This window comes from Chlorocebus sabaeus, chromosome 1 (assembly GCF_047675955.1).
Source record: "Chlorocebus sabaeus isolate Y175 chromosome 1, mChlSab1.0.hap1, whole genome shotgun sequence".
Lineage (NCBI taxonomy): Eukaryota > Metazoa > Chordata > Mammalia > Primates > Cercopithecidae > Chlorocebus > Chlorocebus sabaeus.
Window position 1 is genome coordinate 122,188,023 of NC_132904.1, and position 22,849 is coordinate 122,210,871.

The 22,849-nt window shown below is 51.4% G+C and overlaps 1 protein-coding gene across 6 annotated transcripts in view; it reads left to right on the top strand.

Moving 5' to 3' along the window:
* Positions 1-22,849, top strand: part of ST3GAL4 (ST3 beta-galactoside alpha-2,3-sialyltransferase 4) — a 59,919-nt gene that overhangs the window by 8,427 nt on the left and 28,643 nt on the right. Inside the window, exon 2 of one of the 6 annotated variants that reach the window (XM_073022210.1) lies at positions 17,286-17,364. The exons of the other annotated variants lie outside the window; for them this stretch is intronic. The gene's annotated coding sequence lies outside the window, so the exon portion shown is untranslated. The remainder of the gene's footprint in view (positions 1-17,285; positions 17,365-22,849) is intronic. 6 annotated transcript variants of the gene reach the window in all.

The following is a 22,849-nucleotide window of genomic DNA, read 5'->3' on the forward strand; positions in this document are numbered from 1 at the left end:
AAAGCTCCCTCTGTGTGTTCCCAAGCCCCTTACATAACCGGGGGCTGTGGGCAGAAGAGGAAAGGAGGAGGAGGTGGAGATGGGAACCAGGAGACACCAGGATGGGATGGCTGGAAAGGACACAGGGACCAGGAGGAGAGGGCAGGAGATGAGGGCCAGAGAGGAGGAGAGAGTGGGAGCAGGAGGGGAAAGTGCTGGTCTTGACCTCCCAGTTCTACCTCCTGCTTCCTGGGGAGGGGAGGGTGGAGTCCAGCCACCGACCTCTGCTTGTGGATGCTTTGTCGTCTTTTCTTTGGACCTTTCTCACCAGTCCTGGAAGGGCTGAGGAGGGGGCTGTGGGACTGTCTGGGGTGAGGTGAGGTCAGGTGTTCGGCTGGACTTGGGAGGCTGGTCCTTGGCCCCAGCCTGTAACTGAATAAATGCCATTAAAAGGGGAATCAGTTCGTGGCTTCCATTGCCTCCAGCCAGGTGCCAGCCCTGGTTCCAGAATCCCTCTGACCACTCCTCTTGCAGTGCTCAAGAGGGCAGAATAACTGCAGCTTGTCCCTGTGCCCTGCCAGGCTGGTCCGGGGCCCCCTCCCAGCCCACTCATCCAGGGATGCAGCTCTGGCCTTGGCCCACCCCCATCAGAGGGCCTGTGGTCCTGATCACCACACTCCCCACTCCGTGATGAGACGTTCTCTCCTGAGCATCACTGACCCTGCAGCTGTCCAAATAGAGCAAGAAGCGAATGTTCTCTTTGGGGCACAGCTGGACTGGCAGCCCTGCAGGGCCAGGTGAGCTGCCAGTCCTGGGTGTGTTCTCGGGGGTGGGGATAGGAGGATCCTGGGCCACGATCCCTTCAGCTTCTCCTGGGTTGAAGGAAATAGCCACGCAGGGGTGGCCAGGAGGATTCGGGCCGGGGGGCGCTCTGAGCTCTCCCAGCTTCGATTGGGGCCGGGACTCTGGGGGATGTGACCCTGGGGGGCGTGCTCTTCTGGGTGTTCCCAGGCTGTGTGTCTGGTCTGTGCCTCAGTGTCTGGGTTTTCTGGCACCAGGCTTCCTTGGGAAGAGCCTCTGGTTGTGCACCAGCCCTTAGGGTGGGTCTTATCCCAGGATGCAGGGGACTGAGAGCCGAGCTCTTCCACCTTGAGAACAAGGATGGTTCCTCAGGGCTGGGAGAAGGAGGAGGCACTGGCCAGGACCTTAGATTACCCAGGGCTGGGTTTGGGGCCTCACAGAAGATGGAGAAGCCCGGGTTCAGGCACTTGGCATGACCCCTGGCACCTCCTTCAGTTGATTTAGTGTCTCTGCCCTGAGGTATTCCATGGGACCCTGGACTGGCTGCTGTGTGCAGAAGTGGGTGTGGGCCATAGCCCAGACCTGCTGAACAAGTTGTAGGCTCTGGAATCCTCCGTCCCCAGGCAGTGACCAGGCCCTGACAGGCCTGAGTCTGTCCCTCCCATCACTCCCCCAGGTATGGGTGCAGATGACCTTGAAATTGCTAAAGCCTCAGGACTTGAGCCCAGAAAGTGTGAGCAGGCTGGCGGGGCAGCTGGAGGACGGCCTTGCAGGTTCCTGGATTTGGATGCTAGTTGGGCTGGGAGGACAGTCCCTGTCACTGGGACTAAGCACAGGTGCAGAGAGGCTGAGACGGGCCCGGAGGACAGTGTGTGTTGTGTGGGTGCTGGGCCAGGGAGTGCCTTCCGTGGGGCAACAGGTTCTGCAGTACCCTCGGCCAAATGGCCACAGGCTTCCTCGGGGACACTCTCCAGGCCTGCTGGGGACACACCTGTGGGGCTCATAGGCATGGCTGGGTCTCCGGTCAGGAGCCGGACTCTTCCTGGGAGCTGAGTTTGCTGGACAGAAGGTGAGGAGCCCAGGGCTCCCCTTTCCTTGGCTTTGGGGGATGAGGTCCCTGAGGGCTGGCACAGCCACTCCCTGCCCCTTAGAGGCTCCGGGCTGCCAGGTGATAGCTCCAGGGACCTGCAAGCTGACAAACAAAGTCTCCAGAAGCCAGAGCTGGGGTGGGAGGAACCCAGTGGGCCTGGGGGAGGTAAAGCATCAGCTGCTGCAGCTGAGCCCACCTCCCCCTTCCCCACCAGCCCTGAGGAATGGAGGAAGAGATCGCCCTGACTGGGGGAGCCCCTCAAGCCCTGGAAGCTGTATATGGGCATGGGGTGATGAGGAGGGGGCAGAGAGGAGGATGACTGAGAGCTGGGTGTGTGTGTCTGTGTGATCTGGTTCCTGGGTGTCTGAGTAGGGACCAGTGTGTTTGTGCTGGAGAAGCCTGTGTAGGTTACTGACATGGGCAGAGGAGGGGGGCTTGCTTTCCTTACTCCCCCCTCCCCCGTCTTCACGGAGTCCTCATCTGAGGGCCCTGCTCCACTCTCCCTCCCATGTGCAGGGCCCTCCCCTGGCAAATCTGCCTCTCCCTTGTTCAGCCCCTTTAACCCTGCTGGCTCCCAATGAAACTTCAGGTGTGGACCCTTGGACCCTCAGCTGCACAGATCCAGAAACACCCTTGTTCATCAAGTGCCAGGCTGACCATGGTGTCCGTCTCAGTGCCCAGCAGATGTTCTGGTGAGGGGAGGCGGGAGTGCAAGACCTGCCGAGTGAGGGTTCCTTCCCGAAGGAGGCAGGGTGAGCTCAGAAACCACTGCTCCAAAACACTGAAAAGCAGAGCTGAGAGCCCGGATTCAGAGGCTGTACTGTGGGGCAGGGCTGGAATTTGTGGCACCTGTGTGGGGACTACAGGGCTGAACGTTGCCTTTGCTGTCCCTGCTTGGGGATTTTGGGGTACTGGGTTTGGATAGAGTGTGTCGTCTGCATAGGGACCACCGTTCTGGAAGTGGACTTTGCTCAGGTGTGGGGGGCCTGCGTGTCGGGGGCACTGTGGTGGAGACGGAGCACCGCTCATGACAGGAGGCTGCTGTCTGGTCAGGCTGAGGGATCCATGTGCCAGCCTTTCTGTGACGGCTGAATGGGGTGAAACTGGTCAGGGCCTGGTGCCAACTCCAGGAGGTGCTACACCCAGAAAGACAGAGAGATGGAGAGCCACCTCCCCAGGGGCCTCCTCCTCCTCCTATCCCTCCTGCCCTTCCACATGCCATTGCACCCCAGCAGCATCCCCTGAGGCTGGGCCATGGGTGATCTGAGTCAGGGCAGGGTAGAGTGGGAGTAGCAGTGCCTCTGCCTGTCTCCCTGGCGGCGGCAGGTCCTGTGTCACATAGAGACCAGGAGGGGTGAGTATGATTGTGGTAGTGGCGGGAGCTGTGGCTGAGGACCCCTCTCTTTGCTGGGCTGGGGCAGAGCTTGTATGGAGAGGGGTGGGCTGCCTTGTGCCTGGGAGGAAAGGACCAAGTGTTGCTGGCACCTTCCAGGTCCTGAGTACTTGTTCTGTGCCCAGCCCCTGCTGAGGCTGTGGACGTTAAATACCAGGATATGTTTTGAGGCTCAGGACATCTCTGAGGACTTGCTGCTGTTACCCCCATTTAAAAGATGAGGACTCTGAAGCTCTGAGGTGCATAGAGTGTAGGGATTAAAAGTAGTTCTGGCTGAATTTTAGATCCTGGTTCACTATTTTCGAGTTTGGGACCCTCAATGTAGTCCCTCTGTGCCTCAGTTTCCCCATCTGTAAATGAGAATGAAAGAGTACTCCCACATCTATTGGCTGAAAACTTCAATAAGACTACGCTTAGCAGGCTGGGCGCGGTGGCTCACACCTGTCATCCCAGCACTTTGGGAGACCAAGGTGAGTGGATCACTTGAGGTCAGAAGTTCGAGACCAGCCTGGCCAACATGGTGAAGCCCCATCTCTATTAAAAATACAAAAATTAGCTGGACGTGATGGTGCGCGCCTGTAATCCCAGCTACTTGGCAGGCTGACAGGAGAATCCTTTGAACTCAGGAGGTGGAGGTTGCAGTAAGCCGAGATCACGCCACTGCACTCCAGTCGAGACCACAGAGTGAGACTCTCTCACAAAAAAAAAAAAAAAAAAGATTATGCACAGCAATTGCAGCACAGCCCCAGAGATGATTAAAAAATGAATACAGGGCCAGGCGTGGTGGCTCATGCCTATAATCCCAGCACGTGGGGAGGCTGAGGCAGATGGATTACCTGAGGTCAGGAGTTTGTGACCAGCCTGGCCAATATGGTGAAACCCCATCTCTACTAAAAAGAAACCCCTGTTTCTGCCATGCCACAGTGCCCAAGTCAGTGACCTGCTTGCAGTCGGCCCTTAGGCCCTGTGGCTTCTGTTTCTGCTGACCTGTCCAGCCTCTTGGTCTGGGGAGGCCTTGGGGTCCCCAGGCTGCACTGGGACAGGGGTATTATTCCACTAGCCCTTCTGTGGAGCAAGTAGGGAAGGAGTAATGTGACCTCTGTGGCTCTCCTGGGACCACACAGGTTAGTCCTGTGGGTGACCTCACTTTAGAGAGGGCTGGCCAGCTGTCCTGGACTTAGGAAGTGGGTACAGCTGGACAAAAAGTGGCTGGAGTCAACTCTGCAGAAGCCACACCTGCTCATGAGAAGGATATCCTTGTGAGTACAGGGGAAATGACATGGAGAAAGACAAACATTGATGGGTGGCTCTGCCAGCTTCCCCTGGGGTGCTTCTGGCGACTCCCAGGTCTGTGCACACCCAGATCTTTGCACTGTGCTGTTTTAACTTGGAGAAGAGAGGAGGAAGTTAGCTGCTCTGAGTGGTGTTGCTGCTAATCTCTACAACACTTTCCTGTAAATTAGGAAAGGGAACACAACCCCCCACCTCTCTCTCCCCAGCCCCGTTGGAGAAGCCCTGCACCAGAGCATACAGTTTGGCAAGCAGGGGGAGGGCTGCAGCCCAGCCTCACTTGCCACCCTGGCCAGGCCATGATTGCCCAGGGTGCGTACTGTGGCTGGTGCTCTGCCACTGCTGTTTCTGGCCTCAGGGTAGGACACAGGTAGGCAAGTAGGGCCTGTCAGTGAGAGGCGCAGGGGATGCGTGTTCTAGGGTCTGAGATCGGCTGCTTCCATTTCAGTGATTGTCTTTGGAGCTACGTCATTTGCTTGTACAACCTCCCTTCAAGATAGTGCCTTCTTCTTTCTTTCTTTCTTTTTTTTTTTTTTGGAGACAGAGCTTTGCGCTCGTCACTAGACTGGAGCACAGTGGTGTGATCTCGGCTCACTGCAACCTCCGCCTCTGGGATTCAAACAGTTCTCGTGCCTCAGCCTCCCGAGTAGCTGGGATTACAGGTGCATGCCACCATGCCCAGCTAACTTTTTTATTTTTAGTAAAGATGGGTTTCCCATGTTGGCCAGGCTGGTCTCGATCTCCTGACCTCAGGTAGTCGGCTTGCCTGGCCTCCCAAAGTGTTGGGATTATAGGCATGAGCCACCGTGCCAGCTGATAGTGCCATTTTTTAAAAATCCCTGTTTACCCAACGGAAAACCTGAGACCCGGAAAAGTCATTCGCAGAAGTGATGGTCAGTCCAGAACTCAGGTCCAAGTGTGAGACTTCAACATTTACATTCCTTATTTCTTTGTCTTCCTTTTCTTTCTTTAAATCAAATGATTAGTTGAAAATGTATCACACTCATCAGTTTAAAACAGTTAAGCAGTACAAATGGGAACATGAGAGAAAGTCACTCTCCAGCTTGCCCTCTTGAGAGGCAATAGCCTTGTTTTGCATCCTTCTGAGTACTCTGTTCACGTAAGATGTTTCTGAATATGCATGTAATTCTTTTGTGAAAGTGCATTTGGAGAGAAGATCACCGTTTTACGCCTGCCTTTTACGTCTTAATATTATGCTTTGGAGCTCAGTTGACATCAGCATGCATCGATTTGCATCCTATGTTTCACAGCTGCATAGTGTTTAGTTTTGTGTGCCTAATTTTTTAAAACAGGTGCCTGTGCATAGATTTCAGGTTTCCGTCTTACACTGTTAGAAAAAGTGCTGCAGTAAAGATCGTAACAGACAAGTCTCTTTGCAAATGTAGGAAACTTTTCTGTGGAATAAGCTTCTGACCACGGAAGCCCCAGGGTAAAGGGTATTTTGACAAATATTGTGAAATGTCTTCCTAGAAGGTGGCCTGGTTTTCACTTCCAGCATGTGTCTGTGAGACGTCCTGCTTCCCACACTCCCCCAGCGCTATGTAGCTCAGGACCCTTGCTTTTTGCTGTTACTATTTATGAAAAATGGTGTCTCAACCACACTGGAAGTTTTAAATGTAGATAAATGTCTTATGTGCCATTTATATTTCTCTAAAGTATATATTCATAGCCTTAGCTTATTTTTAAATTACGTTCCTTCGTTGTTTGGGGAGGAGGGGTGGACTTGCATGAGTATATTATAGGCTAAGGGAATTAACTGATATGTTAATGTATGTACATATTGCAAATCACTTCTTAGTTTTTCATTCTTTTAAGTATGAGCTTGCTCGCTTGCTCTCTGTATCTCACTTAAACTATATGTGACTGTATTCATCTTTCATTATTTAGCTTCTGAATTTATGTTTCTTCAATCTCCATTCTTTTTTTTTTTCTTGAAATGGAGACTCACTCTGTCACCCAGGCTGGAGTGCAGTGGCACGATCTCGGCTCACTGCAACCTCTGCCTCCCGAGTTCAAGCAGTTCTCCTGCCTCAGCCTCCCGAGTTGCTGGGACTACAGATATGCACCACTACACCCGGCTAATTCTTGTATTTTGTAGTAGAAACCATGTTGGTCAGGCAGGTCTCGAACTCCTGAACTCAATCAGTTCACCTGCCTTGGCCTCCCAAAGTGCTGGATTACTGGCGTGAACCACTGTGCCTGGCCCTCATTCTTTTTTTTTTATGAAAATATTTCAAATATGTAAAACTTAATAAACAGACCTCCATGTGATAATCAGCCAGATTTATCAAGTGTGAACCTAATCCCATATGATATTAGATTTTTTCTCCTTTAAGAAATAAAATATTACAAGTATAGAACTAAAGATGTGCCACTATGATCTATTCTTCCCCATATTCCTTTTTTTTTTTTTTTTTGTGATGGAGTGTCGCTCTGTCGCCCAGGCTGGAGTGCAGTGGCGCGACCTTGGCTCACTATAACCTCTGCCTCCCGGGTTCAAGTGATTTTCCTGCCTCAGCCTCCTGAATAGCTGGGATTACAGACGCGCACCATCTTGCCTGTCTAATTTTTGTATTTTTAGTAGAGACGGTGTTTCACCATGTTGACCAGGCTGATCTCAAACTCCTGACGTTATGATCTGCCCGCCTCGGCCTCCCAAAGTGCTGGGATTATAGGCGTGAGCCACCACGCCTGGTCTATTCTTTCATTATACACATAAGCACACACTATTTACAAATGGACACAGACTTCTTGCTGTTTTCGGATTCATCCTTTATATATTTGCAACACTTTAAACAGTTGATGTTACGTTTTCACATTGATCCCAGTTGACCCATATGGATTGACTTCTTCAGTTGACATGGCTATCCAGTATTCAGTTGCATGAATGTAGCACTGCTTCTGTAGCCATCCCTCTCCTGAGGATAGTTAAATTGTTTCCATTTTTTGCTCTTGTAGCACTGCTTAATAAACAGGCTTGAATGGGGTGTCCCGTACAAGGGAGGGTCACTCGAGGCTATGCCTGGAAATACAGTCACCAGATTGTAAGGTATGCACATCTTCAGCCTGACTACATATTGTGAAGTGCTCTTCTAAGCCTTTGTATCAACTGGTACTCCCACCAGCAATGTGTGAGAAACTATATTTGGTTTTAATCTGTATTCCCTGGTTACTAGTGAGCCTGAGCATCTTTTCTTATGTCTATTAGGTGTTTGAATTTATTCTGTGAATTGCCTTTTTGTGTTCTTTTTTATTCCTTTGATTGTTTTGGTGGTGGTTATGGTAAAATGCACAAGCACAAGGTTCTATTGACCATCTTAACCTTTTTTATGTGTATAGTTCAGTGGCATTAAGTACATTTAGAATGTGCTACTGTGCCGCCATCCATCTCCAGAAATCTTTTCATCTCGTCAAACTGAAACATTCTACCTGCTAGTCAGTAGCTCATTTCCTTTTCCCCTCAGCCCTTGGCAACCACCATTCTGCTTTCTGTGTCTATGAGTTTGACTGCTTTTGAGTACCTCCTATAAGTGGAATGATACAGTATTTGTCCTTTTGTAACTGGCTTATTTCACTTTGCATAGCAGTCTTCAGGGTTGATACATGTTGCAGTGTATGTCAGAATTTCTTTCTTTTCTTTCTTTTTCTGTTTTCTCTTGAGATAGAGTTTCACTCTTGTTGCCCAGGGTGGAGTGTAATGGCACGATCTCAGCTCACCACAACCTCTGCCTCCTGGGTTCAAGAGATTCTTCTCCCTCAGCCTCCTGAGTAGCTGGGATTACAGGCATGCACCACCACACCTGGCTAATTTTGTATTTTTAGTAGAGACAGGGTTTCTCCATGTTGGTCAGGCTGGTCTCGAACTCCCGACCTCAGGTGATCCGCCCGCCTCGGCCTCCCAAAGTGCTGGGATTAAAGGTGTGAGCCACAGCACCTAGCCCGCTTTGGATTTTGTACAGCAAATCTCCATAATATTTCCTTTACATGAATTTCCTTTCTTTTTCAGGCTGAATCATATTTCATTGTGTGCATAGATCACATTTTGTGCATTCATCCATTGATGGACACTTGGGTTGCTTCCGCATCAGCTATTGTGAATAATGCTGCTATGAACATGGGTGTACAAATCTCGCTTTGATGTCCTGGTTTCAGCTCTTTGGGGTATATGCCCAGAAGCACAATTGCGGGATCTTATCTTGTCTCTTGTTTTCTCTTTGTTTCCATGTTTTTTTCTCTGTTTCATGGGAATGCTGATATTATATATTCAAGTATTTGTTGATTACATGCACTGTACCTGACTTGTTCAAAGCCTGACATCTTGAGTACTGTGCACCCCTGTGCCTGCTGAGTCGTGGAGGAGCTTTGAGAGCGTCTGTTCTGGAGAGGGGGTGCTGCTCTTGAGAGGGGGTGCTGCTTTGGAGATGGATTAATCAAGAATTTGGGTGCTGACTCTAGGAGGTACTGCCTCTAGAAAGATGGGAGGTGGGGAGTGCATCTTCCCCAATTTTGCCTTTAACTTCAAATCCTTGGGGTGGGTGCATTGCTTTTCCTGGGACGGAGGGGTGCCGGGGAGCCCCCGACCAGGACCTGGAGCAGGTCCACACAGGCACTGGATTTGTCCTTTACTTTGGGCCCGGGCTGCACTCTTGACTTCTACCTCCTCACACTGGCTTCAGCTTTCTCACCCTGAGAATGGAATTCAAAGCCTCTGCCCCTCCCAGGCAGACACCAAGGTATGATTTTCAAGTGGTTGGTGTCTTGTGACTGGCAGCTGATAAACGGGTGATACAATGTTTCTATACAGGAGTCTACAGAGCCAGGCTGCAGGGGCGGATGCGGGGGTAGCCTGTGGAGCCCGAGGGTGGGAACAGAGAGCGCCTTTTGCTGTAGGTGGAAGCCTGTCTGGCTCCTTTCCCTCAAAGGTCAGACAGCCTGAGAGATGTTTCCATCCTCCCATGCGTGGCCCTGAGGCAGTTAGCTGGTCAGTTACTCACTGTGCTCTCTGCCGACTCTAATGAGCCAGGAAGCCTCTCCGTGCCCAGGCGTGCTGTGATCACAGTGTTCAATGATGGGGTGAGGCTGCAGTGTCCAGCCAGGGGCTGTGCCACAGGGGCCAAAGGATATCTGACCTGCTGTCATTGCCTCTTCCATTCTGTTCCACTGTCACTGGGGCAATGCCATCCGATGAACAGATCCATTTATTAATTCAACATGTTTGTATTGAGAGCCCACTGGGTGCCGGGCACTGTTGTCGACACGGGCGATAAAGCAGCAAGCAAAACAAGAGAAACATCTTTGCAAGCAGGGGAGGGGACCTGCAGTGTTGGGTGTGGAGTTGTTGCTGGGAAGTAGAGAAGCTGAGTAAAGAGCTGGACAAAGAAGCCAGGCACAGTGGCTCACCCCTGTAATCCCAGCACTTTGGGAGGTTGAGGCTGGCGGATCCCTTGAGGTCAGGAGTTCGAGACCAGCCTGGACAACATGGGGAAACCCCATCCCTACTAAAAATACAAAAATTAGCTGGGTATGGTGGTGCCTGTCTGAAATCCCAGCTACTTGGGAGGCTGAGGCACGAGAATTGCTTGAACCCCGGAGGTGGAGGTTAGAGTGAGCCAAGATCACACCACTGTACCCCAGCCTGAACAACAAAGCAAGAGTTTGTCTCCAAAAAAAAAAAAGAGAGAGGGAGAGAAGAGGAAAGCTGGGTGAAGAGAGATAGCCAAGCCCATGTGTAGGGAAAAGCATTCCTGACTGAGTGAACAGAAAGTACAAAGCCTCAGAGGAGGGAGCGTGCCTAGGTAGCCCCCCAGACCTGGTGAGGCTGGTTCGTGGAGCAGCCTCCATGGAGAGGTTAGGCAAGGAGGGAGGAGGTGCTGGCCAGTAGACCTCGTGTGTCTCTGTGGGTCAGAGTAAGGACCCGGACTCTCCCTGTGAGTGAGAAGAGGAGCCCATGGAGGTTTTGGAGCTGAGGAGGAGTTTTACAGATGACCGGTCTGTTCTGGGGACTTGCCATTAGTGGACCATCTGTATCCGAGTGGCGTCTAACCCTGTGGGAGAACTCCCCAGCCTGCTCTTGCTGTACCTGGCAGTTGTATTAATGATGTTAACTGCACAGTCCAGCTTGAGTCCCCTGTAGAACGTGGACAGTGGACACTCAACCGAGAGGAATCGCTGTGGGTTGGCAGACACAGTGGAGACTCACTCCTGGACGGGCTGTGGAATGTGTGTAAGCAGGTACAGCCCAGGCCGGCGCTGAGGTTTAGCAGGGAAGCCAGAGGAGTCCGTAGCCTGGGAGACCTGGCCTACAGCGGAGAGAGTGAGTCCGTGCCAGTGGTGGGATGTGGCTGCAAAAAATGGTCAGATTCATGGAAGTCTGGTGTCCAGCTGGCAGATGTTAGTGATCCCACAAATACAGCTGTGTGCCTTGAACACGCACTCCAGAGCTTCCAAAGAGCGCCAGGGCTGTGGGGGCTAGAGACTGTGTCTCGTGTGGAAGCGTGGCTGAGAAGGGGCTTGACAGGCTCTTTGTCACTGTGCGGAGCCTCTGAAGGACTTGGATGTGCTCGAAGCCCCTTCCCCTAATTGCTGTATAGGGCAGGGTGGACATCCCAGGGATCCTGGAGGCTAGGGAGCCAGTCTGCACAGGATGGTTTTAGAAGAAGCTGTAGGGGCCAGGCGTGGTGGCTCATGCCTGTAATCTCAGCACTTTGGGAGGCCAAGGCGGGTGGATCACTTGAGGTCAGGAGTTCGAGACCAGCCTGGCCAACATGGTAAAACTCCGTCTCTACTTAAACAATACAAATATTAGCCGAGTGTGGTGGCGGGTGCTTGTCATCCCAGCTACTCGGGAGCTTGAGGCAGGAGAATTGCTTGAACCCAGGAGGCAGAGGTTGCAGTGAGCCAAGATCACGCCATTGCACTCCAGCCTGGGTGACAGAGCAAGACTCTGTCTCAAAAAAAAACAAAAACAAACAAAAAAAAACCCAAGAAGCTGTATGATGTGGGGGTTTGGGGTGTGTTCTGGGCAGAGGAGGCAGAATTCTAGCCCCAGCTCCACTCCTCACGAGCTGTACAACCTGGGCCCGTTACTGACCTCTTTCTCACCTTAGTTCCCTGGCTCCACAATGGAGGTATTATCATGTTGAACTCACCGGGTCGAGATCTTATTTAATACTTGCACAGCCCTTAGAAGCATCTAGCACAGTGGTCTTCAGCATCTGGAAACGTCTGGAAACATTTTGTCACACCTGAGGAGTGGAATTTCCTACTGGTGTCTAGCGGGTAGAGGCCAGAGATGCTGCTAAACATCCCATAATACACAAGACAGACCCCGCAGCAATGAACTCTCTGGCCCTCAAAGTTAGTGGGGCAGTGATTGTGAGATCCTGATTCCTTTTTCTTTTCCTCCTTTTTTTTTTTTGCCCCCAGCCATGAGTAAGAGATCCTGCTTTCGCACAAAGTGAACATGCAGTATGTTGTTTCAGTTGTTAATTCGCCATGCAATACATCGTTATTCACATATTATTGTTTGTCAAATGTCTATAAAACATCTGCCACATTCTTGGCAGTTTAATAGAACCTAGAGATATAAAGAAGTTCCTGACCACAGAGGTCATAGTCTCACAGGCAAGAGAGGAAAACACAGAATTATATAATACGAAATTACATTATATCATAGAGCATATTCTACAGTAAGTTACTCCGATTGGCTCTTGGTATTAAAATGTCTTCAGTTTCAGAGGTCACAGGATAGTAGGCAATACTTGAAAGCCAGTAATGATATAAAATAAAATATATTACCTGTGTGAAAGAGAATTTCAGGCACAATAATATTTTAAAGAGTTTATTTGTGTGAGAAGTAAATTGGGAAACAGAAAACCAAAAGAGGTTTAGTGGCCCAATGACAAAGTTTCAGACGCAGGTGTTTGGAGGGTGAATGTGAAAGCAAAATAAAGAATTTATTTGATTTAATTGGTTGCAATTACAAAATTGCTTTGTTTGGTTTACCTTGTTGGAAGTTTCCTAGTCACATAACCATATGTTAGTTGGCTGCTTATGATTGGCTGAAGTTTTATTTGTGTCAAACAGAAGCATTTACCATAAATAACCCCAGTTAAGATTTGATTATGCTGTCTTTTAAGCAAGGTTAAGGCTGTTGTTAAGGCCTCATTGGTTTTGTTTGGTAAGGAATTTTTCAGGCCTGTTCTCCAAATTTTGCTTTAAAATAGTTCCTTGCTTTTGGTTATTCTCTCAGCAAGCTGATAGTGTGACTAGATAACACAGCGTTACTCTCTGTTACCACCACTGATGTAGTCGCTGGGACAGAGTCAGGTAGATGTTCTTGTTGTCATGATCAGCAGGTAGGTTGGGGATCAGAATTCCTTGGCCACAGTTAGCAGTTACATAGTCAGTATTGCTTTCCTCAAGTTGGATGATCCTCATGGTAATCATTTGATGTTCGAGCAGCTGTTGGAAATCATTTAGAACCCTTGAGAGAATACAAGGCACCAGGGGGGTAAACATAATAATTATAAGGAGAGTAATAGCCAAGGATTGAAAGATTCCTCTGAGCAAAGATTCCCAGGAGCCAGGACTTAACCAACTGAGTGAATCAATGGAGGAGGCAGTGCCCATGTCATGAAAAACTCTTGTGTGTTCTTTAAAGTTTTTAAAATTTTTGGTAATACCTGATTTGTTAACATAAAAATGACACTTTTTTTTTTTTGAGATCGAGTCTCACTCTGTTGCCCAGGCTGGAGTGCAGTGGCGCAATCTCAGCTAACTGTAACCTCCACCTTCCAGGTTCAAGTGATTCTGCTGCCTCAGCCTCCCAAGTAGCTGGGACTACAGGTGTGCACCCCCACACCCGGCTAATTTTTGTGTTTTTAGTAGAGATGAGATTTCACTATGTTGGTCACGCTGGTCTTGAACGCCTCACCTCAGGTGATCCAACCGCCTCAGCCTCCCAAAGTGCTGGGATTACAGGTGTGAGCCACCGGGCCTGGCCAACAACAACTTTTTTTTTTTTTTGAGATGGAGTCTCACTCTGTCTTGCCCAACCAGGCTAGAGTGCAGTGGTGTGATCTTGACTCACTGCAGCTTCTGCCTTCAGGTTCAAGTGATTCTCCTGTCTCAGCCTCCTGAGTAGCTGGGAATACGGGCATGTGCCACCACACCTGGCTAATTTTGTATTTTTAGTAGAGACAGGGTTTTACCATGTTGGCCAGGCTGGTCTCGGACTCTTGACCTCAGGTGATCTACTTCCCTCAGCCTCCCAGAGTGCTGGGATTATAGGCATGAGCCACGCACCCGGCCAACTACACCTTTTTACCAATTAGGGAACAGGGTCTCCCTTTTTGAGCAGTTAAAGTAGCAAGAAGTCTTCTATTGTACAGTACTACTGAGGCCAATTTATTCATCCCAGATTGTACTGCTTAAGATAATTCGAAGTGTCATTTAAACTTTTTTTCAGAGGTTGGTAAAATTTAAAATATTAATTGATTTTTTTCAATTCAGACATTCTCAACTGAGAGAAAAGGGCTCTTACAGAAGTATGAAATCCAGAACCCCTTCATAAGATTGTGTCTGGGATATTATGATTCTCTTTTGTGAGGGGTCACTTTATGTACAAATGACTCAAAGGTTAAGGATTTGTATGGCAGTTGAAGAGTCATATCTAGTCATTTTAGGTAGAAGATAGCCCAAACCACAGATCCAGACTGGCTAGGTGGAACATCTTTATATATGTTGTTGCTGCATAAGATGAATAGTTCAGTGTTATTGATAGAAAGGGTCAAAGTGGATCCTATTACCCACCAGTTGGGGGTGATATAAATGTCATGGTTATTCTTGGTCACATCTGCATCTGCATAGTGCCACGTTGAATGGTTATGGTTTCCATTGGAGTAGGAACAAAAAACATTTCTATGAATTTGATAAAATGACTATATGCCATCATCAATTAGGGATGATTGGTTTTCTTTTTCTTTGAGACGGAGTCTTGCTGTGTCACCCAGGCTGGAGTGCAATGGCGCGATCTTGGCTCACTGCAACCTCCACTTCCCGGGTTCAAGTGATTCTCCTGTCTGAGCCTCCCCAATAGCTGGGACTACAGGCGCCCACCACCAGGCCCGGCTAATTTTTTGTATTTTTAGTAGAGATGGGGTTTCACCATGTTAGCCAGGATGGTCTCAATCTCCTGACCTCGTGATCTGCCTGCTTCAGCCTCCCTAAGGGATGATTGATTTTCTTTCCAAATATGACCTGAGCATTGATCTGTCCAATAAGCAAGATTATTATTTACTTTATATAGCGGATCTTATTGAGGCATAAAATTTTCCTGTAGCGTTTCCATTGAACCAATGTCTAGTTCTAGTAAGTTCTCTGATGATATGGTTGAGGCTTTCGTGGTCATGTTGATTTTATATGTGTCATATATAGGAGTCTAGTCTTCATAATCTGTGTCAAACCTAGGAATTTGATTACAGAGGGATTCTGGAACACTGCTTAGATTAGGCCCAGTTCCATTCATGTTTTCTGTGCATAGAGATAAGTTACCATTCATGACATCAATCATCGTTGTGGGCCATCCCTTTGCCTCTATTGCTTCTTCCCAGTGCTACCCTAGTTGATCATAAGTATCAGCCAACCTGCCAAGGGAAGGATACCAACCCTTTTCATAATGCTATTTTCCTGAATTGCTCACTCAAGTGTGTATGGGCGCAGGTTCTACTATTAGTTTTGATTGTTTCCATTTATCTAGAGGATGACGTAGCCAGCAGTTGCTTTGCTTAGTAGTGAGAATGGCTTTGTGTTGAGCAGTAGATCTTAGAGGGTATTCAGTTTGAATAATGAAATTCCCTAACAAAAATAAAAGTGTGAACATTTTGTGCTAAAACCAAACAAAAATAAGTCTGAGTCAGTGGAAGGGAGCCACATGGAGTCTTGTTTCATTGTCTTGGGAAAGCTGTGTCTATTTCGTGATATCATCTACTTTTTTTTTTTTGAGACGGAGTCTCGCCCTGTTGCCCAGGCTGGAGTGCAGTGGTGTGATCTCGGCTCACTGCAAGCTCCGCCTCCTGGGTTCAAGCGATTCTCCTGCCTCAGGTTCCCAAGTAGCTGGGACTACAGGTGCGCACCACTGCACCAAGCTAATTTTTGTATTTTTAGTAGAGACAAGGTTTCACTATGTTGGTCAGGCTAGTCTGGAACTCTTGACCTCGTGATCCGCCTGCCTCAGCCTGCCAAAGTGCTGGGATTACAGGCATGAGCCACTGTGCCCAGCCAATATCATCTACTTTTATGGAAGAATTTCTCTTGGGGATCCTTAATTCTATTTTTATTATTATTATTATTATTATTATTATTATTAATATTATTATTACTGAGACGGAGTTTCTCTCTTTTTGCCTAGGCTGCAGTGCAGTGGCACAATCTCAGCTCACTGCAACCTCCACTTCCCAGGTTCAAGTGATTCTCCTGCCTCATCCTCCTGAGTAACTGAGATTATAGGAATCTGCCACCACACCTGGCTAATTTTTGTATTTTTAGTAGAGATTGGGTTTCACCACGTTGGCCAGGCTGTTCTCAAACTCCTGACCTCAGGTGATCCACCTGCCTTGGCCTCCCTAAGTGCTGAGATTACAGGCGTGAGCCACCACACCCGGCCGGGTATCCTTAATTTTAAATCACATGTGGGTTGACAAGTCCAAAAGTCTAAGAGAGCTCTCAGTAGCTGTGAAACATGTACCCAAGGTTCAAGATCCTGACGTGTTACTACGGTGAGAATAGTAAGAAGAAACTCGTGTAGTCTCTTTCAGCAGGGCTCAGGGGCAGTTGTTCTCTGCTGTCTTTTACAAAAGAGCTAGTCTTGGCTGGGCGCAGTGACTCACGCCTATAATCCCAGCACTTTGGGAGGCTGAGGCAGGTGGATGACCTGAGGTCAGGAGTTTGAGACCAGCCTGGCCAACATGGTGAAACCCCGTGTCTGCTAAAAATACAAAAATTAGCCGGGCGTGGTGACGCGTGCCTGTAATCCCAGCTACTTGGAAGGCTGAGGCAGGAGAATGGCTTGAACCCATGAGGTAGAGGTTGCAGTGTGCTGAGATTGTGCCACTGCACTCCAGCCTGGGCGACACAGCACGACTGTCTCAAAAAAAAAAAAAAAAAAAAAAAAAAGCCAATTTCCAGATTCCAGGTCACAGAAGGTGGGATCATCAGTAGGCAGGTCACCTGGTGGAATATACTTTGGCATAATAAATCAAGGCCTTGCAGGATTGAGTCATATCAGAGCCAACAGTGCATTGGATAAATGAAGTTCTATTATGAAAGGCACAAGTCGTTCAGTATTTATTTCATGAAGGGCCACTTTGTGTGTTCCACTGGGGGTTGATGTTCTTGCCATAAAGGTCGGTGGTAATTCTTTTGGCCAAGATAATCCAGTTGACTCTGTTAATTTAGCTCATTTTAGTTTTGTGATGCCATTTCTCCATTCAGCCTTTCCAGAAGACTGAGAGTGATAAGGGCAATGATAGTGCCGTTAGGTCTGTAAACTCTTATTTGGTGGATGACCTGTCAAATAAAGCGAATCGCCCTAGCACTAGAGACCTCCTCAGCAGGTAGGTGGGATTTCATCTTTCTGGAGCCTGAGTGTCTCCAAAGAAGAGCTAGCTGATGGAGCTTCCCGACCGGTGACCTCCACCCTCTTCTCTCTAGAGCTCTTTGCCCCAGTGGTATCTGCAGGAATGGAGGGAGTTGGCCAAAGCAGAGAGATTTTTACTCAGCCCCCATCCAGGTGAGCACACAACAGCCTTTTGTGCTTGGGCTGATGCGTGCATTTCTGTCTCTACATGCATGCCTGGAAGTGTGCAGATGAGTGTGTGAGAGAGGGTATATGGCCATGCATCCTTGCATAGAGAAGAACATGGGTGCACTTGTGCATGTGCACAGCCCCTCCCCACCCCAGGCCTGCTGTGGTGCTGCCCTGCCCCTGGCCCAGAGCTTGCCTCTGTTGGCTTTGAGACCCTGGCTTTGCGCTGTGGCTTTGCTTTGCCTTAGAGACCAGCTGCTCCCCTGCTGTGGTCTCTCATAGTGGAGACTGATCCCTGGCCACCCATTCAGCTGCCTGAGAGCCCTGGGACCAGTGTTCATCCCCCGCCTCCCAAAACAGAGGTGTGTAGAGATTCCCTGTCTGGAGTCCCAGCCCTGCCAGGGTGGAGAAAATGGGCACCAGTTACTGTGATCCGTTCCGGCTCCATATGGATTTGGTTTGACAACAAAGCTCCCTCTGTATGTTCCCAAGCCCCTTACATAACCGGGGGCTGTGGGCAGAGGAGGAAAGGAGGAGGAAGTGGAGATGGGAACCAGGAGACACCAGGATGGGATGGCTGGAAAGGACACAGGGACCAGGAGGAGAGGGCAGGAGATGAGGGCCAGAGAGGAGGAGAGAGTGGGAGCAGGAGGGGAAAGTGCTGGTCTTGACCTCCCAGTTCTACCTCCTGCTTCCTGGGGAGGGGAGGGTGGAGTCCAGCCACCGACCTCTGCTTGTGGATGCTTTGTCGTCTTTTCTTTGGACCTTTCTCACCAGTCCTGGAAGGGCTGAGGAGGGGGCTGTGGGACTGTCTGGGGTGAGGTGAGGTCAGGTGTTGGGCTGGACTTGGGAGGCTGGTCCTTGGCCCCAGCCTGTAACTGAATAAATGCCATTAAAAGGGGAATCAGTTCGTGGCTTCCATTGCCTCCAGCCAGGTGCCAGCCCTGGTTCCAGAATCCCTCTGACCACTCCTCTTGCAGTGCTCAAGAGGGCAGAATAACTGCAGCTTGTCCCTGTGCCCTGCCAGGCTGGTCCGGGGCCCCCTCCCAGCCCACTCATCCAGGGATGCAGCTCTGGCCTTGGCCCACCCCCATCAGAGGGCCTGTGGCCCTGATCACCACACTCCCCACTCCGTGATGAGACGTTCTCTCCTGAGCATCACTGACCCTGCAGCTGTCCAAATAGAGCAAGAAGCGAATGTTCTCTTTGGGGCACAGCTGGACTGGCAGCCCTGCAGGGCCAGGTGAGCTGCCAGTCCTGGGTGTGTTCTCGGGGGTGGGGGTAGGAGGATCCTGGGCCATGATCCCTTCAGCTTCTCCTGGGTTGAAGGAAATAGCCACGCAGGGGTGGCCAGGAGGATTCGGGCCGGGGGGCGCTCTGAGCTCTCCCGGCTTCGATTGGGGCCGGGACCCTGGGGGATGTGACCCTGGGGGGCGTGCTCTTCTGGGTGTTCCCAGGCTGTGTGTCTGGTCTGTGCCTCAGTGTCTGGGTTTTCTGGCACCAGGCTTCCTTGGGAAGAGCCTCTGGTTGTGCACCAGCCCTTAGGGTGGGTCTTATCCCAGGCTGCAGGGGACTGAGGGCCGAGCTCTTCCACCTTGAGAACAAGGATGGTTCCTCAGGGCTGGGAGAGAGAGGAGGAGGAGGCGCTGGCCAGGACCTTAGATTACCCAGGGCTGGGTTTGGGGCCTCACAGAAGATGGAGAAGCCCGGGTTCAGGCACTTGGCATGACCCCTGGCACCTCCTTCAGTTGATTTAGTGTCTCTGCCCTGGGGTATTCCATGGGACCCTGGGCTGGCTGCTGTGTGCAGAAGTGGGTGTGGGCCATAGCCCAGACCTGCTGAACAAGTTGTAGGCTCTGGAATCCTCCGTCCCCAGGCAGTGACCAGGCCCTGACAGGCCTGAGTCTGTCCCTCCCATCACTCCCCCAGGTATGGGTGCAGATGACCGTGAAATTGCTAAAGCCTCAGGGCTTGAGCCTAGAAAGTGTGAGCAGGCTGGCGGGGCAGCTGGAGGACGGCCTTGCAGGTTCCTGGATTTGGGTGCTGGTTGGGCTGGGAGGACAGTCCCTGTCACTGGGACTAAGCACAGGTGCGGAGAGGCTGAGACGGGCCCAGAGGACAGTGAGTGTGTGTTGTGTGGGTGCTGGGCCAGGTGCCCTCCGTGGGGCAGCAGGCTCTGCAGTACCCTCGGCCAAATGGCCACAGGCTGCCCCAGGACACTCCCCAGTCCCACTGGGGACACACCTGTGGGGCTCATAGTTGTGGCTGGGTCTCCTCTCAGGAGCCAGAATCTTTCTGGGAGCTGAGCCTGGCTGGGCAGAGGGCGAGGAGCCCAGGGTTCCCCTTTCCCTGACTTTGGAGGAAAGAGGTCCCTGAGGGCTGGCACAGCCACTCCCTGCCCCTTAGAGGCTTTGGGCTGCCTGGCGATAGCTCCAGGGACCTGCAAGCTGACACAGTCTCTAGGAGCCAGAGCTGGGGTGGAGACTCTGGGCTGCCTGGTGATAGCTCCAGGGACCTGCAAGGTGACAGGGTCTCCAGGAGCCAGAGCTGGGGTGGGAGGAACCCAGTGGGCCTGAGGGAGGTAGAGCAGCAGCAGCAGCTGAGCCCAGCCTCGGCCAGCCCTGAGGAATGGGGGAAGAGAGTGCCCCGGCTTAGGGGGGCCCTCAAGCCCCGGAAGCTGTATGTGGTTATGGGGGGCGGGGGCAGAGAGGAGGAGGTCTGAGAGCTGGGTGTATGTGTAGGGGGGTGGTGAGTGTGTGTGTGTGTGACCAGGCTTGTAGGTGCCTGAGTATGGACTAGTGTGTTTGTGCTGGAGAAGCCTGTGTAGGTTACTGACATAGGAGGGCCTGTGTGAGCAGACGGGACCGGACAGCTGCTGGAAGGGGCTATCTGTGCCGTCAGGCTCTGAGTGTGGATGCAGCTCTGCCTGTTCAGGCAGATTCACTGGAGGGGCTACTGCGCAGAGCCTGGGCCCTGGACACCTAGAAAGGCCCCTCCTCCCCTCGTCTTCCCTCCCTCATGGCCCACCTTTACTCTGAGGGGTTGGACTCCCTGCTGGGGGCAAGCTGGAGAGGGACTCTCTTGGTGCCTTCTCTGTTCCCAGGGACAGGCTGCTGCAGGTTGGAGGGCTTGCTTTTCCTGCCCACCCTCGTCTTCACCAAGTCCTCATCTGGGGGCCCTGCCCCACTCTCCCTCCCAGTGCAGGGCCCTCCCCTCTGGCGAGCCTGCCTCGCTACTCCCCGGCTCAACCCCTTTAACCCTGCTGGCTCCTAATGGGACTCATGGGACTTCAGGTGTGGACCCTCAGACCTTCAGCTGCATAGTTCCAGAAACTTGTTCATCGAGCACCAGGCTGACCATGGTGTCCGTCTCAGTGCCCAGCAGGTGTTCTGGTGGGGGGAGGTGGTAGTACAAGGGCTGCCGAGTGAGGGTCCTTCCAGGAGGAGGCAGAGGAAAGGGATTTCTGAGCCCAGATCTCCGATGCTCCAAGGCCCTCAAAACCAGAGCTGAGAGCCCGGATTCAGAGGCTGTGCTGTGGGGCAGGGCTGGAATTTGTGGCACCTGTGTGGGGACTACAGGGCTGAACGTTGCCTTTCCTGTCCCTGCTCGGGGATTTGGGGGTACTGGGTTTGGATAAAGTGTGCCACCTGCATCGGGAGCACCGTTCTGGAAGTGGACTCTGCTCAGGTGTGGGGGGCCCGCCTGTGGGGCGCACCATGGACAGGAGGCTGGTGTCTGGTCAGGCTGAGGATCTGTGTGCCAGCCCTTCTGGGAAGGCTGAATGGGGCTGGCACAAACTCCAGGAAGTGCTACCCCCAGAGAGAGAGAGCTGGAGAGCCACCTCCCTGGGGGCCTCCTCCCCATCCCCTTCTGCATGCCACCGCACCCCAGCAGTGTCCTTTGAGGCTGGGCCATGGGTGGATCTGAGTCAAGGGCAGGGCAGAGTGGGAGTGGCAGTGCCTCTGCCTGTCTCCCTGGCCGTGGCGGGTCCTGTGTCACATATGGACCAGGAGAGGTGAGTGTGACTGTGGTGCTAGTGGGGGCAGTGGCTGAGGACCCCTCTCTTTGCTGGGCTGGGGCAGAGCTGGAATGGAGAGGGGCTGCCTTGTGCCTGGGAGGGGAGGGCCAGGTGTCGCTGGCACCTTCCGGGTCCTGAGTGCTTGCTCTGTGCCCAGCCCCTGCTGAAGCTGCAGACGTTAAATACCAGGATATGTTTTGAGACTCAGGACACCTTTGAGGACTTGCTGCTGTTATCTGCATTTAAAAGACGAGGACTCTGAGGCTCTGAGAGGTTAAGTACCTGGTCCGGGTCACCTGGTCAGTTTCTGAGCTCCAGACGGCACATCCCAAATTTCATGGGTGCATAGAGTATAGGGATTAAAAGTAGTTCTGGCTGAATTTTAGATCCTGGTTCCACTATTTTCAAGCTCTCTGGTCTTAGGAACCTTGATGTAGTCCCTCTGTGCCTCAGTTTCCCCATCTGTAAATGAGAATGAAAGAGTACTCCCCCATCAATTGGTTGAAAACTAGAGTGAGATTATGCACAGCAGCTGCAGCACAGCCCCAGGGATGATCTAAAGGTGAATTCAGGACAGGATGTGGTGGCTCAGGCCTGTAATTTCAGCACTTTGGGAGGCTGAGGTGGGAGGATCCCTTGAGCCCAGGAGTTTGAGGCCACCCTGAACAATATAGTGAGACCTCGTCTCAACAAAAAAGTGAATCCAATGGTGTCACTCTTTGTTATTAATGCCCTCCGGTGACATTTGTGACACCCAAACGTAGAATCTTAGCCGTTAGGGTGGCCTGTGACATCTATACCATGTGTCCCCGTGGCCTCCCTGGCACTCCCTCTCCTTCCTGGCTGTCTGCTATTGCATGGGACTCCCTGCCTTGCACCCAACAAGCTCAGAGTGGTCTTGGGCACTTCTCAGTCTGGAACCTTCTGTTGCCTACCCCATCTTCCCATGGCTGCCTTTCATGTAGGCCTCCGGTTTATAGCCAGCTCCTTGGAGACGTGGTTCTAACCCCCCAGTGGCTAAGGGCTGGCCCTCACTCTCTGCCCCCATGCCCTGTGTTAGTGGTCCTGTGGTTGTCCTTGTCCCGTCATCTCCACCATATCCTGTTTGCTGCCTGTCTGTGTTCCCCGAGGATGAATGCCATGAGTGCAGGCGTGTCACCCTGTTTCTCTCCTGCCACGGTGCTCGAGTCAGTGCCCTCCCTGCTTTCATTCGGCCGGCAGGCCCTGTGGCTCCTGTTTCTGCTGACCTGTCCAGCCTCTTGGTCCGGGGAGGCCTTGGGGTCCCCAGCCTGCGCTGGGACAGGGGTATTATTCTACTAGCCCTTCTGTGGAGCAAGTAGGGAAGGAGTGATGTGACCTCTGTGGCTCTCCTGGGACCACACAGGTTAGTCCTGTGGGTGACCTCACTTTAGAGAGGGCTGGCGAGCTGTCCCGGACTTAGGAAGTGGGTAC